The sequence below is a fragment of the Mauremys reevesii genome, linkage group 5 (assembly GCF_016161935.1).
Source record: "Mauremys reevesii isolate NIE-2019 linkage group 5, ASM1616193v1, whole genome shotgun sequence".
In the NCBI taxonomy this organism is placed as follows: Eukaryota; Metazoa; Chordata; order Testudines; family Geoemydidae; genus Mauremys; species Mauremys reevesii.
The window spans coordinates 17026178-17042262 of NC_052627.1; the positions used below are offsets into that span (position 1 = coordinate 17026178).

The window sequence follows — 16085 nt, forward strand, 5'->3', positions numbered from 1 at the left end:
AAAAGGTGCTGTTGAAATAAACTGTGAATCTAAGTCACTGTTTCCTTCCCAACTTTGCTCAAACGGTGCTGCAGCTATATGCTGCCCCTTCTTGGGGCTAGTGGTGAAGTCACAATCTAGGTCTTATTAAAGAAATGATTTACTATGTGTTTCAAGTGAATTTTTTTATTACTGTCACATGGGAACCAAACACAAAATTGGAATTCACCTGAATCGTGGAGAAGTTTGGATTCAGACCTGCATCAGACCTTTACAGCCCACTCCCATCTCTTAAACCCAGTCACTGCATTTCCAGGAACAATTTATAAACTGGTAATTATTTACACTAAATTGTAAATGTATTTATTTTAGGCAAAACCAGCAATACCTCTCACTAATTTCAGTGAAACTATTTAATCCATGTTTAGGGTTGCACTTTTCGAGAATACATTGGTTTTGGTAGGGGAAAAAAACTTTTACATGGCGCAGGGAGTTCTCCCTAAATGTTTGGTTTCAAAAATCTTGCCCCAAACTTGCTCAGTTAGAATTCTATGCTGGACGGCCAATATAACCTCCATATGGTTTCAACAGTTAACAATAACAAGGAAATGTATTTTTGTAACTGTAATAGTCAGATATCCAATGGAGTATTTCCCTGGTCATAATGACTGTGGTATATCTGTGTTGTGACTGAAGATGGTCCATTCCGAGGCACTGTCATATTCTTGAATGCCATATATAAGAATCAGACGCATAGGAAGAAAATACAGGGGCACGAGTGTGCTAAAGTTAGGCTGCTTTTAAAGCCACAGCCTTCAATAAAGGGCAGTATGTAGTTGCACTGCCCTTGTGGGCATTTGGGGAAGGGGATAGAGGGACACAATCCCTCCCCAAGCTTCCCAGTGCTCTGCAGGTGTATGAAGGCTGTACCAGCCCATAGAGAATGGTGCAAGGAATGGGAAGGCCGGGTCATGGTCTGACCTCCCCCCTCTCTCCCTGTCACCCTTTTTGGGGTGATATGTACCCTCAGGGGTCCAGGGAGGCATGTGGTCCCTGACGTAGCATGAATGCAGGGATCACAATTGTGTTTGGCCCTCTACACATCTGTACCTCACACAAGGTCATGTAACAATTGGGTCCTAACTACATGTGCTAAGTGACTGAGTATGCTAAATAAATACCCTATAAATAAGTCCCTTACCTCGATTGGAAGCACTTTGAGATCTACTAATGAAAAGTGCTAGGTAAGAGCTGCATATTATAATGTTACTCACGGTGACCCATGACTTTGCCACTCATGTTCATAGATTTTATAAGAAGTGTGTTGTGTGGAGTGTGTGTGTTGTGCGGAGAGATTTTTGTATTGATTTTTGCAGGTGGCAAAGGGCAGGTATTTGCCGTGAGGGACATTGTGTGTTTGGGGTTATTGTGTGTACTGGTTGTGTTGCTGTGTGGGTGGTTTTGAAGATCTAGGCAGTTGGGCCAAATAATCCACCATTTATGCAATCTTCTTTGTACAACCAATGAAATGATTGCATGCAAATTAGCTATAGAGTAAGGATGACGACTGGTGGAGTTACCTGATATCACCGTGGTCTAGGACTCTTGGCATGGCCTAGATACATGCCCTGCTGTCATACAGATGGAATTAATAGTCAAAATGGCTGAGAACTTAGAAATTGGATGGTAAGAGGATGTGAATCCCAGTAATGACTGAACCTGGTGATCTTCTGAACAAAGAGAGCTCTCAGCCATGCTTGTAACTGTTTCCATCACTTCACACTGACTCAACAGACATTGTAGGCTGCAGAGTGACAATTCTGGAATCTTAATAAATAGATAACAAGGGGCTGGAGGTTTCCCTTGCTGACTGAGGAAGAAATTCAAAGCAGCTGTTAACCAAACCAGGTTTTACGGGGCTCTGCTATGAAATGAGTCTGTCACACCAGGGGGTGTGTGTCCTTCAAAGATTACATATCTTCTCACAGAAAGCAGCAACAGGGGTTTACCCACAATACACCTCCAATTAGAGAACCCTCTCCTCCCCACTGCTGCAACAGTAGACGCTTATTGGAAAGCATTGCACTGGGGGCTGCGTGAACCAAGTCAAGAATGCAGGAGGCAAATAGCTCATTTACAGTGAACAGCACCGGACTCCGTGGTGCAGGGCTGCAGGAATTATAGATTCATTGTCCTAGGCAACGGGCAAACCTTCAAATACCGACTTTATATATTTATAGTATTATCTGTAACCTTGATTTATGTGTTCCCAGTTAGTAGCTTAAAAATAAGGCGTAAAACTAAACTGACTTCTTTAAGGTTTGAGCCTCCAGGGCGGTTACAGATAATTCAGGTTAGGGGAGGACTCTGAATGACACAATGAGTAATGGAATTAAAGACTATTTAATATAAAATAGTTACACAAACAGGCATTACAATATAACCGTACACTGCATTGATACTCACATTTTTAGACGAAATGGTGCATTCAGGGGTGATCAGGCCCTGAATGAGGGGAATGGGTGTAATCCTTTCTCTCACAGTGGTTGGGTGCACCTATCTAAAATCCATGTACTGCTCTTTTATAATCAATTATAATAATGCCCCTCAATTAATTAGCATCAAATTCACCTTTTTGCCATAATAATTTTCTACTTTCTCATTGGCTATTTAACATTAAGCATCATATTAATTAGCATCTGTGAACTATCAATAAAGATAGCATTTTCCAAAACATTAGCATTTTATCTAAAACATTTGTAAACATATTTTAGTCCTAATGCATTTTTACAGCATGCCCAAGTGTTATACCCTAACTTATCTCCCACTTGCATCTGAACTGTTTCACTTATTTCATCCATAATTTGGCCTCACTATTGTCAAGCCCATAGTTGGGCCCAACAATCTATTCTTTACTCACATTTCAATTTTACATAAACAAATATCACTTTTGTAGGCTATGGCAATGGTTCTGAACCTCCCTGGTGGTACGCAGAGGTCTTTCAGGCGGTACATGAACTCATCTAGATATTTGCCTAGTTTTACAACAGGCTACATAAAAAGCACTAGTGAAGTCAGTACAAACTAAAATTTCATACAGACAAAATGAGAACGTAAGCAATTTTTCAGTAATAGTGCGCAGTGACACTTCTGTATTTTTATGTCTGATTTTGTAAGCGAGTAGTTTTAACTGAGGTGAAACTTGGGGTACGGAAGACAAATCTGACTCCGGAAAGGGGTACAGTAGTTTGGAAAGTTTGAGCTATGGTATCCACTGGCTTTTGTGGATCTGCAAATATTTTCTGCTGGATCAAGCCTTGAAGTCTTGAACACTAATAAAAACTTGGTAGAAACAATGTAACTTTCCAGCACTGAGCTATTTTGCCTTGCACAATGAATTTTCTTCTCTGTGCTGTGGACCCAGCTTCTGTAGCCTTCTGCATCTTCCACTGATTCTACTGAATCGGTCCCATACTGAAAAATCTCATAATAGCAAATGCCAAGTAGTGTTCTCATTTCTACAAGACCCCTTTACAAAAACACACCGCTAAACATTATGTTACTCTTATGTTTGTTAAATTAAACCTTATTTTAGCTTAATGATTTTCAACAGCTTTAATCCTAAATGGAATAATTCAGCATACCTTCAATTAAAATGTAGGACCAGCTTCTCAGCTGGTGTAAGTCAGCATAGCTCTATTAGTTTTAGTGGAAGATCTGGCCCTTCATTTTCATACAAATTACATGCATCTGAAAAAATTCCTTAGGCGAGTCCTGGATGAAATTCAAAGCAAGGATTAATATAGCTTTACAGTTAAAATGTTGTACTTATAATATGCATAGCAGAGACCCGCAGGTATGTTCGTGGTGAACTTTTCACCACTTGAAGCATACTTTCAGAAATCGGAAGCCGAATTCCTTTTTAAAAAAGGAAATGGCAAAACCAGGACAAAACAAGATCTTTTTTTGCCCACATATGTTTAAACTCTCATGGCCTAGGCTAAATCCACAATTGGTCTCCAGCAGTTGAAAAATAGCAGGCTTCTCCCTTCTCCCCACTACCTATAAAAATGTCTGTTCTTGTTCAGCTGTAGACTTGTATAAACCGAGATTCACTTTTCCTGGGTAATCATAAAACACATATATATTTAGTATCTAGCTTTGGTCTCTTGCTGGAGATGATCAGAGCTATAAAGTTCAAATCTAGACTAGATTGTCCAGAGTGTACAATTCCAGGGTTTTGGTTCAAACCCTCTAGTTGGTACATAAAGTAAACAAAGGTGGTTCAGATGCATTCTCTGCCCTGCCAAATTCCGGGGCAAAATCACTCAGCAGTTTGTTTGTGTGTTTTTAATAAAACTGGGTAAACTACCATTGAAACTCCTAATATTTTTTGGTTCTTCATTAAAAGCTAGTTGGGCATCAATGAGCATCTTGTGGTGTTGGCCGAGGTGTATGCAGTAGTTGCTGCAGGGAAGCTTAGAGAAGCTCCATAAGTGGAACGGTTACTATGTCTGCATGGAAGAATCAACAGATTGTTGTGTAGTTTGGATGCGCTTTATGAATTTTTTTGACAAATAGTGGAGTGTATCAGGAAAAGCTGCAGCATTCTAGCTGTCTATGGCTAATGCTTCTTTTGTTCTGCTTTACCTCATAAGGCTTCACTTTTTCTCCCCTTCCATCCCACCTTAAAGCACTTGAGGGGGGAGGGGAGGAAGGGAGAGTTGTTTTCTCCTTAATTTTCTCTTGCTTCCATAATCCCTTTGGTTCCTGTTTCTTCCCCTGTTTGATTTGAGACCTTCAGTTTTCTTGCTGCTATATATCATCCTTTAACATCTAAGCTTTCTTCTTAGAGACACATCCTGAGTGGCTGACTTTTGTTCCTGCTGTGGGGACCTCGGTGTCCCCGACAATTAATTTTTGTTTCATTTATTTTGATTTCTTTTTTCACTTTGACTTTTAGTTGGTTTTTGGTTTGGTTTCTACCTTCAGTTTTTTCCACAACTCAGAGAGAGAGAACTACTTTGGATAACTTACTCCTTCCCAGGACTTTCTCACCACTTCCTTTTTCTTTGCCCACCAAGGCTAATAAATAAGCTCTTTGGTTCAGCAACTTAGTCAAACAGCTCTTCTTGTCAAGGGGATGACTGATTTTTATGGCATCGTCTAAGTGTTGGGAAAAATTGTCAAGAAAACCTGCCTGTGTTCTTTTTGAGGTAAGCTGCACTGTGGAGTTATAGCAAGGAAAGGAGTCAACCCTGTTAATTTCAGTTTTGAATTTTGAATACAATAAGTCAGGCTTAGTAAGAAAACTATACATTTTGCTGGGGGAAGGACACATGAAGTCAATGGACCTGTGCCAATTTACACCAGCCGAGGATCTGTCCCATAATATTCATGTGGTGTTAATAAACATAGGAAACATTTATTTTGTACCTGATTTGGAAGGGTTCTCTCGTCTTTCAGGTCTGGGTTTTTACTTATGGGCATGCTTAAATTCCGTTGAAGTTAATGGAACTTGAGCATGTGCTTAAGTGCTTTGCTGAAACAGAGCCTTAGCCAATAACTATTTTAAATGGTTTTCAGCATATTTGATGGGGTATTTGGAGTCCTTATCTTTTTAAATAAATTCAGAACCTTTCCCCCATTTCACATGCACACTCTGTGGTTAGGATTTTGATGAATTTTAACTGTCTAATTGAAATCTGAATCATTCTGGGTTACAATTTGTCTGAAAAATGCCACACCACATCAAGTTGCTTTCCTCTATTTGTTTTGTGTTTTAAGCAAAAGCTGCAAAAATGGATGGAAAAATACAAAATGTACCATTGCCATGCTGTGCATTTAAGAATACCAGCTTCTCTCAAGCTTCTTTACTTAGTCACTGTAACCTAAATGATCTGTTGTATTTTTGCACGAACTATAAAATCACTCCCCAGGCCATTTGTGCTTAATTGGTAACACCCTTTTACAAACAGCTCAGCAATCAAGGAAATGTTTTTAAACAGTGTAATATGTAACAAGGCAACATGTGATTAAAATTCAGTATATTATCTCTCTTGGTATTTTATTACTGCAGGTGCACAGCAGTCGTGATCAGAGGCATGCTGTGGGCAAGATTGCAATGAATTGAAAGCACTTCTATTTATACACCTGCACTCACAAAAGATTCTGAATGTAAAGAGGAGGAGGCCAAGTTGAGAAACTAAGACAACAATTCAAACTATACTGACACAGTGGTGAATTAATCCCTTCCTTAGGGGAAATTCTGTGGGAAGGGTACAAACAGTTCTCAGAACAGTCTTACTACTACCCCAAGCCTGCAGGTGTTCAACTTTTTTAAGGGATGTTTACAAATAGGCAGTAAAGGCCTGATCAAACCCCTCTCGAAGTGAAGAGGAGTCTTGCTATTGATCCAAGAAGTTCGATCGGACCTCGAAGGAGAGCATTTTCCCTTACCTACCTTTTCCCCAATGAAGAGAGGGAAGACTTAGGAAGCAGTTATTAACAGTAATGTCACATACATCTTGCTGACATACAGTGTGAGTGTGTAGATGGTGTGTTCTGAAGATAAAATTAGAGCATGCAACTTGACAACTCTCATAATCACAGACATAAGGCCAAGCTTTGCTTTGGCTGGTGCTTTTCAGGGTAGTGGAAACATTAGCAGCCTCTGCTCCTTCATTGTTGCTGGTCCAGGCAGATTCCATGAGGAGTGTTAGAAGGACATAGGTGGCGAGTTACATAAGCTGCTCCTTTGAGGAGCAACATACATTCCAGAAATGTACAAAAGCCACACTGTGACTTAGATAGAACTCTGTTGATAACTTGGACCAGGAGCTGGTTGCATGTATCTTACTAGCCATGGGAAGCAAGGAGATGCAGTGATAATTACCACAGTTGTGTGCCTACGTCTCTGTGCTTATAGATAATGATGATATTGGCATCTTTCAGCTCCTGTGATATGATTTGTTGAAGCTGGACCCGTGAGGAAAACCTTAAAAAGCTTGTCAATGAGAAGATTTCCTCCATGTTTGACAACTTCAGCTGGAATGGCATCGGGCCCAGGAGATTTGTTGTTTTTCATTGCTTGGACACGCTTCAGCACCTCCGCTTGTGTGTGTGGATCGGCAAGTACTAGATGTAGGCAGGTTATGGAAATGGTGGCTCATCAGAAATAGTAGACAGATGATTAAGAAATTTACTACTGGGTTCATGGCACCATTTAGCAGTGCGAATCTGTGATGAGTAACTCACAATCAGCTCTTGTTAGTGGTGTTGAGGCAGATTGAGTAGGGCTGTATGCAGCTTTGACTGCATCGTGTAGAAGCTTTTGGAGTCACGTTTTTCAGCAAGGACCTGCAATTAATCCGCTTTGTGGTCAAACCACATATTTTGCGTATGGCGGAGTTTGTGGTAGAGAGTGCTGCAAGCTTCTTTATATCTGGCTTGTTTCGACTCAGAGAATGGGTCAACTAAGAACACATCATGGGCTTGCCATTTGGCAACAAGAAGATGTGCTATTTCAGGATCATTATTATCAAACCCGTCTTCATGATGGTGTTTTGTATATCCAGCACAGTTCACAACAGTCTATAATGTAGATTGTATCACACAGGGATACGGTCACAGAGTGCATTCACCACTAGGGGCACCTCCTCCTTTCCAATCTGGGGATCAGCTCTTTCCAGGTCCAAAGCCCCCTTCTGCAGCTTGTTGCACACTCTGCCATCTCTCTCCCTCTCTGCAACTCAGGGTGCTCTGTCTCCGTGGCCCGGCCCTCTGGCCAGGTCACTGTAGTCCTTGCCTTCCACGGTAACGAAGTCTCTCCAGATCAGGGCTGGTAGGGGAACACAGGCCCACCCTCTACACGGGTTCCAACTCAGGGACCCTATAACAAACAACTGTGGTCTGCTTTCCCTCAGACCTTGTTTCTCTTTCCCTGGACTCCTTCCTACAGCTTATGGCTCTCCCTTTCCCCCTGCCACCAACTCAAATTCCCTCTTCCCAGGCAGTGACAGCAGACTTTTTCCCTGCAGCCTCTTTCTGTTGCCAGCGTCCTGTATTTGTCCTTGCCCTGCCTCTTCCTTCTCAGCTGGGCTCCATAATTATTTAGGCCACCAAATTCCCCTCAGCTGTGGCATATCTGATTAATTCACCCCTTCTCAGCCTCATTAACCCTTTCTGGGCTGGCATGGGGTGAACACCCCATCACAGATTCCCTTTCAACAGATACATCATCACCAATTGTTGGAAAAGTTTCCAAAACAGTTGCTAGCTCTGTGGAGAATTGTTTGGTGGTTGACTGGTCTTTCAGCCAGGCAACATTTAGATGTTTTTACTCACTGTTTTTTACACACATCTCATAGGTCCTGCTGTCTGACCAACACATAATCAATCAAATGCCAGTCATGTGAGCAAGGGTGCATCCAGCTCCTTTTGTGTTTGTTGGGGAGTGTGTGTGTGATAACTAATCGGTGCTCGATACATGTTGGCAATAAAAGTAAGCCTTTACTCTTCATCTTGCTGATGCTCCACCACATAGACTCATCATGGCCAACATGAGTGTGAAAGTCACCTGGGATAATCAACTTGTCTTCACAGGGAGTCAATTGATCAGATCAATTAGATTGAAGTAAAATTGCTCTTTCCTTTCATCAGAGTTAGTTGTCTGTGTGTAGACACTGATAAGTGAAGCATAATGTCCTCCTCTCAGGGGCAGTTGGAGCTTCATCAATCTGTCATTTTATACCAGTGGACAGCTCTCCAATCAAGAGAGAAGATTCTTTCTAATTGCAAACTGACTCTCACTTTGCATAGAGATCTGGTACCCGTAACAAAGTAGTGTACAGTTCAGGTTAACTGAAACTCTCTTGTCCAGTGTTGACCCCCTTCCTGTATTATCTGAGGTAAGCCTTTGATCAAAGTAAATGCTGCAGGGTCTAGGACACTGCAAATATTACAAACTCAGCAGAAAAGTGCACGGAATTTATAAGTCAGCTGGGTTTCAGTCCCAGTGGCAATCCCTTTGATCAGAGGACATAACTCTCTTTCAGGGGTGTGTGTGTGTGTGTGTGTGTGTGTGTGTGTGTGTGTGTGTGTGTGTGTGTGTGTGAGAGAGAGAGAGAGAGAGAGAATTACATTTGTATTGTACTTAAAAGATGATGTACACAGAGTGTTAGGAAAGTGCCACAATAGAGAGGCTCCATCCTAAGGAGTGTTGTCACTCAGTTTAGGTTCAGGAGCCATAGTCTCTGGAGTTACTCAAGTTAATCAATCCAAGTGTTAAGAGTCCATAAAATACATTTTCAGCTCATAGAACTCTCACAGGCAGAAAAAACATGATAAATGATCCCAAAATAAAATACTGCGCCCTCTAAAAATACTCAAACATGTTAGTCCTCTTTCAGGACTGCTTGAGATAGGATTTCAGCATCCCTTCTGAAGAGACTATCTCCATTGAGTTGTCTGCATGCACTCCCTGCGGACCCAAGTCACCTTTGGAGTGGCACCATCTCCCCCTAGGGCCTTCTGTGACTAGAGAGTGCAGGCATCTTGTGCTGCTGTTCCTGGTGCCCTTTCTGCCACAAGAGACCAGATGTTTAAAGGTATTTTGGTGCCTAAAGATGCAGATAGATGCCTAGCAGGGTTGTCAAAAGTGCTGATGCATTTAACTCCCACTGATTTCAATGGGAGTTATGTGCACAGGTACTCTTGAAAATCCCACTAGGCATCTCTTTGGATTTTTAGGTGCCTAAATACTTTTACAGCTCTGGACATAAGAGCCTAGAATCTCTACTCTCATGTCTCCAAAATGCATTGTCCCTTGAGGCTCAGACTTACCCCAAATTTGCCCACAGTGAGAGCTCATATATAAAACATTTAAAACAGAAAGTTTTTTTTCTTGGTTACAAAATCATCTTTATAGTAGGAAGCTATATAGCTAGAACTCTAACTGCAGAATCGAAATGGTGGCTCCGGATACCTACTGTAATTCACATCTTTAGCTTCAGCTGCAGATTTGACATCATTTTTTTCAAAATGTGGGAGTCAATACAATTCACACAGCAGGGTAGTTCTCTGTGCAAGTATAACACTGCGTTGTTGAAAGGGATTCTAGTTTAAGGATGCATCTAAAAAGCAAGATTGTTTCAAATTGGCAGCTTGTTGTGTGTATCACTGATGTTCTCACAGGTTACAGCCAAAAGTGACAGATTGAGTTTGCAGATATACAGCCGAGTCTTATTATTTGCAAAGACAGACTTGTCAGAGCGATGAAACATTTTCAGTTGCAGATTTCAAAAACATTTTTGATGCACCAGAATGACTTAAACCTCAAATGATTTATCTTTGTCCTCACTTGGAAAGGATTCTTTCACTATACTTGATTTTGTTACCCTGCATGTCTATAGAAAACATATATTTCACTAATAAACATATGTTGTCATGGCTTATGTACAAAAGCAGAACAGTTTCCTACCAAAACTGCCTAGAGACCATGAGCATAAGCCAAAACCTGGATTTGTTTTGATGTGATACAACTTACAACACAGCTACAGTTTCATGCAGAAAATATATTTTGGAAAGGACAAAATAGGAGATGCTCTAATAAGGACTGTCAAACTATCTGCTGAATCAGTCTGTCTAATCTTCTGATGTAGTGCCCATCATTGTGGTATCTGATTCCATACAAAACCTACATTCAGAGAATGTTAAATGTCCAAAGTAAGGAGATACTAAAGGTAAGGTTGCCCATGCAATCTTAGCTCTACCCCCTTGTGTATATCCATTATGATAGCCTTTAATGATTGTGCTACTTTTCAAATGCAACTTAATGTTATACTGTATTTTCTACATTTTTATACAAGTGTAATATCTTGTAATTTTTAAATGTTTGTGTACCTGCACTACTCTCATTGTCCTAGTGATCCACTATTGACTTTGGCCAAAATTTTCAAAAGTGGCTATCTGTTTTGGGTTCCCAACATGAGACACCTTTTGAAGGAGCCTGATTTTCAGAAGGTAGATTTTTTTTCTGGAAATCACGCTGTTTTAGGGGTGTTAAATTGGGTACCCCAGGTCACTAGTCTTTTCTGTATATCTTGGCCCATGTCTTTTTAATACAGTTTCTCTTTAAAATGTGTGTTTTAATAATATAGTCAGATGTATTTATATACTTTCTTTTAAAACAGGAGCAATAATTAATAAGCTTGTTTTGTAGTTCTGACTTACCTGGCCTCCTCCTAAATTTGCTTCATGTGTGTACTAGTACAATGCTCTGCATCTTCTCCAATAAGGCATCTTTTTTTTGCTTCTCTCTTCAATCCAATGTTTGTAGCCATGTCCATTTCCTCTTACTACAAATGGATTGCATGCTGGGCATTTACCAGTTTTCTATCAGAGTTCTGTGGATCTTAGTCCTTTCTACTCATTTTTTTACTACAAAAGGGAACATATGGCCCTAGAGATCTCAACAAGATTAGCAAAAGTCCTTCTAACTTTAAAGACCATGGATTAGACCAATACATTTTAAGATGTAGAGGTGACAACCCTGTTTAATTCATGTTATAATCACCTCCCAATTGAATTTGGATCTAAGTTATTTATCCACATTCATCTCTTCCAGTGTAAAATGATCAAAGAATGTAATTCTTCTTTGTACTCGAGAGGAAATCTCTTTTACTATTTAAAAACTGATACTACAAGAATTGTTTTAAGACAAAGTTTCACATTACAAGTAAAGCTATTTTTTAAAGTAAAATTTCACTGATATGTTTTCATTTTTCCTTGCATTTTGAAACTGCATCAAAATTTGAAATGTGTTCACTGGCTGTATAGTTGGTTGAAAAGTGAGAAAATATAGTCAACATATTTTTCCTGTTTCCAATGCATTTTGAAAATTTGACAAAAATGTTGACCAGCTGTAATTAAGTTGAGCATTACAACTTAACCAAACACTTTGGTCAGTATTTGAACTGAAAAAAGCATAAGGTATGAAGTGATTATTGGCATCTTGCTGGGAGTGCATTACACCGGTACTCCAAGATCTGCACTGGCCCTCTGTTGGTGACCTGGTGGAGTTTAAGATGTTTGTCGTAACCTATAAATCTCCAAAGTGCCTGAGATCTGCCTACCCAAGAGACAGTCTTTTTCCTGGTGACAAACTGTTACTGCTTCAATCAGTAGAGTCATGGTGGCTAATTGTTGTCTTCAATGCTTAGCTAAATGGTTGGCCGTAGTGATCATTCGTCATTTGGTCAATTCCTGTGTGGCTGCAAGGGCTTGACAGGCCGAGAGTCCAATGTCTGAACACACTTGATGTACCGATGTAATAGGGGGTCTGCCTCTGGGCCCCCTCCATCCCCTGGTGGTGGAATTTTATTCTGGATGTTACAAGCCACCTGGAGAATGGCATTCACTGGAACGTGTTGTGTCATTTTCATGACATGTCCAAAAAGCATAAGACGCAATCTGTGGACAATGGCCCATAGTCTGCAGACTTGAACGTCCATAAACATCTGCATTACAAATAAAATCATTCTGTTTTACGCCCAATATGCAACATTGGCATTTTGTGAGGAAAGCCTCCAGCTTTGACCAGTCTGAACGGCACAGTGTCCATGTTTTGCAACCATACAGCAGTACAGAGAGGATGCAGCTCGAATAGATCCTGAACTTGGTTGTCATGCCAAGATGATGTTGATTCCCTATTCGTTGTAAATGACCCATGGCAGATGCTGCGATGTCCATCCAGTGGAAAACCTCCATGTGAGAGTTGGAGGAACTGGTGAATATAGAACTGTTGAAGAAAAACTTTTTTCTGCTTTTTGTTTAAAGCAAAAAAAATCAAAAAATTTATTAATTCTCTACAGAAGGAGAGAGAGAGGAGGGAACTGGGTTTGTTTTTTCCTGATCTTGGATCTTTCTCAATCAATTTATAAAAATCTTACAATTTTTTTTTTTTTAGCAGATGGTTAGCATATTTGGAGACATTGAAGAGAAACATTTTTTTTTTTTTTTATATTTAAGCCTATTTTATTTTTTTTTCTGCAAATAATAGAACAAAAAGAAAGACTGCAACACACACAAGGTCGTACTTTCACACTTTTTTTTTTTTTCTGTACTACACTACCAGCAGCATGCAGGGTCACATTAACTTCTAACATACATTAAGATCCCTTCAAACCTATATTAATTAATTCTTGGCCTCCACAGAACCAAAATAGCAAAAGCTGAAGACTGCTTCGACAGTTTCATTATTCAAAGAGATTGGAGTCACAGGTGGACATGATTCTAGATTTTTCAGCTTTGTCTTTGACCATGAAACATGGAGGCCAACTGTAGCCGCCGACTCCTCCATTTGCTGGATTGTGCCTCATGAAACTTGTCAGGGCTCTGTATTAGAACATCATCATCATCCACATAGTCAAGGTCTGAGAGCGAGAGATCACCGATCTTAATGTCTATCTGGTCCCCCCTTCTTATAAAAGAAGGGCAGCTGGCAATGCACTCTTGGTGCTCTACATCTTGCTTCCTGCCCTTTAAAATATTTAATGGTTTGTGGGAAAGACACTCTTAATTCTAAAGGTCAGATTGTTTCTCCAGTCCCAAGACTTTGAAGCTTGAAAGTGTAGGGTCAAATCCACCCTTAAATGAGCATTTTTAATTCCCATTGAAATCAATCCAAGTTGCAAGCATGCCTTCAAAAACAGTATATTACCTATATGTGGTATTACCTACCCAAAAGAGGTGCATTTTGTTTCATTGTGTTCTTTTGCTAAGCAGGCCTCTGTAGTCCCGTCAGCCTGACATAGATCCTGAGCAAGATAATGGAATGGGTGACACGGGACTCAATTAATAAAGAATTAAAGGAGGGTAATATCATTAATGCCAATCAACATAAGTTTATGGAAAATAGATCCTGTCAAACTAACTTGATATCTTTTTTTGATGACATTATCAACCAAACTTGTAAAGTATTGACGTAATACACTTAAACTTCTGAAAGGTGTTTGACTTGTTATCAATAACATTTTGATTAAAAAAACTAGAATGATAAAAATTAACATGGCACACATTAAATGGATTAAAATTGGCTAACTGATAGGGTTCAAAATTTAATTGCAAATAGGGAATGGTCATTGAGTGGGTGTATTTCTAGTGGGGTCCTGTAAGGATCAGTTCCTGAACCTATGTTATTTAACACTTATTAATAACCTGGAAGAAAACATAAAATCATCACTCATAGGTTGACACAAAAATTAAGGGAGTGGGAAATAATGATGAGGACAGGTCACTGCTTCAGTATGATCTGGATCACTTGGTAAACTGGGCACAAGCAAACAATATGCATTTTAATATGGCTAAATATGAATGTATACATCTAGGAAAAAAGTGTGTAGGCCATACTTCCCTGATGGGGGACTCTATCCAGGGAAGGAGTGACTCTGAAAAAGATTTGTGGGTCGCAGTGGATAATCAGATGAACATGAGCTCCCAATGTGACACTAGGGCCAAAAGAGCTAATTCGATCCTTGGATGCATAAACTGGGGAATCTCGAGTAGGAGTAGGAAGGTTATTTTACCTCTGTATTTGGCACTGGTGCCACAGCTGCTACAATAGTGCATCCAGTTCTGGTGTCCGCAAATCAAGAAGGTTGTTGATCAATTTGAAGAGGGTTCGGAGAAAAGCCACGAGAATGATTAAAGGATTAGAAAACCTGCCTTTCAGGGATAGACTCAAAAAATTCAATCAATTTAGCTGAAGAATGAGAAGTTTAAGGAGTGATTGATCACAGTCTCTGAGTAGCTGGAACAAATATTTAATAATGGGCTCTTCGGTCTAGCAGAGAAAGGTATTACAATGGCTGGAAGTTGAAGCTAGACAAATTCAGACTGGAAATAAGGTGTAAATTTTTAACAGTGAGAGTAATTAACCATTGGAGCAATTTACCAAGGATTGTGGAGGATTCTTCATCACTGACAATTTTTAAATCTAGATTGGATGTTTTTCTAAGTGAGATGCTCTAGGAATTATTCTGGGGAAGCTCTGTGGCCTGTATTATACAGGAGATCAGACTAGATGATCACAATGGTGCCTTGTGGCCATAGATTCTATATAATTGTACTTGCCCAAGATATCTTGCCAACAGTGGTATTTCAAAATCCACCTCTCAGTCATAATGACTTTGTATTTTAATACTCTTCACTTGTATAGGACCTTTCATCTGAGGACTCAAACTGTTTTAGAAATATTTATTAAGATTAGTTCTGTTATCCCCATTTTACTGAAACAAGCAATCAAGGCACTTGAGAGTAAGTGATTTATCCAAACTCTCACAGGAAGTCATTAACAGCAATGAGCTCAGTAAACCTGATTCCCTGTCCTGTGATTTCACTAGAAGGCAGTGTTCTCTCTGCAAGGCACATCCATGACTGACGTGACCAGCAGATTTTCATTAGTAATTTCTTAACAAATGACTGTCCAGGACAACACTTTTGTCAGATTCAGCAATCGGGGCAAATATCCTGAAACCCTGTGTGTGCATCAAGTAATGTGTTTCAGTGCTGGGAGCAAACTCCTCAAGCTACGTGTCTATTATTGTGTGGCTTATGTCATATATATGGGTTCATATGATGATCACTCAACAGTCAAATGTATATGCAGTCAAATAACATTTGACAGCCCCTTCATAACCTGCGTCAGAAGTGACTTGACACTCATTGAGGGGAAGGGCCTGTCACATGCAGTTTATCTCCATGCTATTTTGTGTCATTCTACTCCATTGTCTGGATGTGTTTTTGTATAAAATGTCAACCTCAGTGTTTGTCATTTGGTTTGTAGCTCAATGATGAGATGTACAAGCCAAAATATACAATGACTGCTAGGAGGAGATTGAGTATTATTTAGCATTTAGAAGTGCTATGGAATTGAGAGGATTTTATACAGCGAATAATTCAGTATGTTCCCTCCAGGAGTCTCAAACTTACAACCATTGTATACTTTGATGTGTCAGTATTACCAATGAGTTATAAAGAGACTAAGCCAAATTCATCCATGATGTATCTGTAGTGAATTGAATGACAGGCATTGAGGCAGACGTAGT

The 16085-nt window shown here is 39.9% G+C and overlaps 1 protein-coding gene and 1 long non-coding RNA gene across 4 annotated transcripts in view; both read left to right on the forward strand.

Moving 5' to 3' along the window:
• The window catches only part of CFAP299 (cilia and flagella associated protein 299), a 418010-nt gene that overhangs the window by 55227 nt on the left and 346698 nt on the right, over positions 1–16085 (forward strand). The gene's annotated exons all lie outside the window — the stretch shown is intronic.
• On the forward strand, positions 1186–8636 carry LOC120407007. The gene is made up of 2 exons (XR_005599729.1): positions 1186–1223; positions 6059–8636. It is a non-coding gene; the product is annotated as an uncharacterized LOC120407007 (long non-coding RNA).